Below are 2,836 nucleotides of genomic sequence, written 5' to 3' on the forward strand. Positions count from 1 at the left end.
ACTTTGGCCTCTGTTTCTGCAAGGTGAAAGGCCTCGTAAAATTGTCTCTCTCTCACACACACACCCCAGCCAATTTGGAAAGAATCCACATGCTTTTAAGAAAGCAAGGCTCAGAATGTGGCAACCTATAATCTTGCTACATGGAATCCAAATTCTGTTGGCTGTCAATAAACAGCTAGAAACCTACTTCCCAATGCAAAGCATGGCTGCAAGCAATTTTCCAGGGTGCTTACTAGGATTTTAAAAAAGAGATGAGTGAGGTTACAAATTAAAGTACAGAATGTGTAAGTTTGTGGCAAAACAGTATTTATGTCAATTTATTAGTTTATTAGCTTTTCCTTGCATCTCCCTTTGAGTAAACTTGACAAAAGAAAACCTAACATAAACACAGAGTGCAGCTTTTGACGTCTCTGCAGCTATTAGCTGGGGGAGCACAAGTATATGCATTTTTTTACACATTACTTGGCTGGAGAACAGCATTGCAAAATTCAGTAACGTGCAAATTTCATAGAATTTCTGTGTTCGAGTTCACATATTGCTTCAGAAAGTGCAAATTTGGCAAGTTTGCCTTTAAATATTAACAGAATGGATTTTCTCCCCCCCCCCCATCCCTAGAACTGGCCTGATTTGTACCTCCTGAATTAATTACCTGGTTGGAAATCCATTGGCTTTTGTGCTTCCTGAATATTCCAACATAATTTGACAGCTCAAAAAAAAGTGTCAAAATATTTCTAAATATATATTTTGAGGCAAAATAGGCTTAGAAAAACACATTTTGAGAAAAATACCCTTAATAGATGTCGTTACATGTGAATTTCATGAGGATTTTTTTTAAAGTAAAAGATATAATTCGCAGATTGATGAAAAAATGAAACAAAATGGATGCTGAAATGAACACATGCATATAGTGACTTGGCCATCTGTCATTATGTTCCACCTCCACTGTTATGCCTCTGGATACCAGAGGCTGGGAATCGCAGGTGGGTAGAGTCCTGTTGCGCTCGTCTCCAGTTCTTGGGGTTTCCACAGGCATTTGGTTGGCCACTGTGAGAACAGGATGCTGGACTAGATGGGCCATTGTCCAGATCCATCAGGCTCTTTTAGGTTTTTGTTTATGTGTGTGGCACTGTTTGTGCCAGCCTTGCCTGCATGTTCAGCATCCCTGCCAGTCCCACCCTGCCCCCTCCTCTGCTAACCTTTTGTGCACAGCATGAAGAATATGAAGGTCCACAGGGAGACTTCCAGGTGAACATGGTTAGAATCTGCCTTTCAATCAGGAATCAGCTGGACTAGCACACACCACCACACCTTGAGCCTAAACACCAGGGGAAGTGGTACCCTACTGATTTTGGACTCTACCTCTCATCAGCCCAGGCCAGCATGTCCAACAGTGAGGAATGATGGGAATTGCAGCTGAGTAACACCTGGAGAGCACCACACAGTGCTACCCATGCTTTGAACGCTTGAAGAGGGCTAGCAACTTGGCAGATTCCTCATTTTTTCAAAAATACAAGGAAACAGTACTGGACTACACAGAAATGGCAAAGCTGACAGCGAAATTAAGAGATCAAAATGATGAACTTTTCATAGAGGAATGGAGGTCTTTCGTGGACTATTTAAAAAACCACGATAGTCAAATGAAATTGCGGGCAGGATTCAAGATAAAAGCAGCAGAAGAAAAATGATGAAATAATTGTCGTAGAGAAACGTTTTGCAACAGATAAAGATATAATGCAGTAGAAAATGTCTGAGTAAAAACGCTTTGGAAACAGGGGTGGAAAGTCAATTTATGAAAGAATGTAACTATTTGATATGAAGATTATTGTGAAAATGTTTGAAAATTTAATTTAAAAAAATATACTACAAAAGAAAACTACAACGAAACAGCAAGAAGAGTACAGATCGAGCATAAAAAAATCCCACAGAGGATTCTGAAAGTTTGGGGCTGGGTGCCTCTGAGGTGAGAGACAAGCAAGCGACAGTGTGTGAAGTGTTTCTGAGAAATCCCAGCCTTCACCACCAACACATTTCACTACATGCAAATCAAACGCTTTGCCTTCTTTGCTGCTTCTACAGGAGAGAGACGACAGAATTAGAACATTGGGGAGGTCTGATCAACACTGCAAAGGGAAATATTGGCATAATTAGGAAACTTACTGACTGTCATGGCTTCAGTCGGTGACCCAGAAGATGACTACCTGAAGAAGGGCGTGGCCTTACATGAGCATAGTGGACCCAGGTGGCTCGGCTGGGTCGGATGTAGTCCAAAAACAGCTGGAGGGCACCGGGGAGGGGGAAGGCTGTTTTCATGTGTCATTCTGCCCTCCTTTTTAACAGTTCTCATCTGGCAGCCTCCCAGTTTCCCCACAGATAAGGCTGTGGTCACAAATTGCTTTGTGAGTGGCTAATGTTATCTCCTGGTTCTGTCTGGTGAGGGGAGAGGAAGTCAAAGTATTCTGTTCAAAAATCGTATTAGGCCAATATTTCTGAAGAAGAAATGTGCTGGATGTGTGTGTGTGTGTGTGTGTGTCCCTTCACTTGAAAACATGCCTTAATCTCAGAGCGGAATCAGCTTTTAGGCCTTCATTCTTGGTTACCTAGCAACCCTGTTTGCTTCTTGTTTATGGACGGCATTCTTCTGTTCTCTCGGCCACAGTGATGCATTGTCATTTAAAATTTTTATATATATCAGCAAAAGCCCAGACCTTTGAACTTTGCCAAAACATACAAATGGCACCAAATTGCCACTCATCAGCAGCGATCCCTTTTAAGCCTGCTCTATTTATTTTTTAAGGGATCAAAGTGCCCCTTCTGGAGTCATATAAATCAGGGGCTC

General features: G+C 41.8%; 1 long non-coding RNA gene across 1 annotated transcript; it reads right to left on the reverse strand.

Annotated features, from left to right (window-relative positions):
• Window positions 1-1,819: 1,819 nt before the first annotated feature.
• LOC308482628 lies at window positions 1,820-2,573 on the reverse strand. Its single transcript, XR_013989364.1, has 2 exons — window positions 2,158-2,573; window positions 1,820-2,070 (listed from the first exon to the last, which is right to left on the reverse strand). It is a non-coding gene; the product is annotated as an uncharacterized lncRNA (long non-coding RNA).
• Window positions 2,574-2,836: the final 263 nt, after the last annotated feature.

The sequence above is a fragment of the Podarcis pityusensis genome (assembly GCF_964106645.2).
Source record: "Podarcis pityusensis genome assembly, chromosome: 8".
NCBI classification, from domain to species: domain Eukaryota; kingdom Metazoa; phylum Chordata; class Lepidosauria; order Squamata; family Lacertidae; genus Podarcis; species Podarcis pityusensis.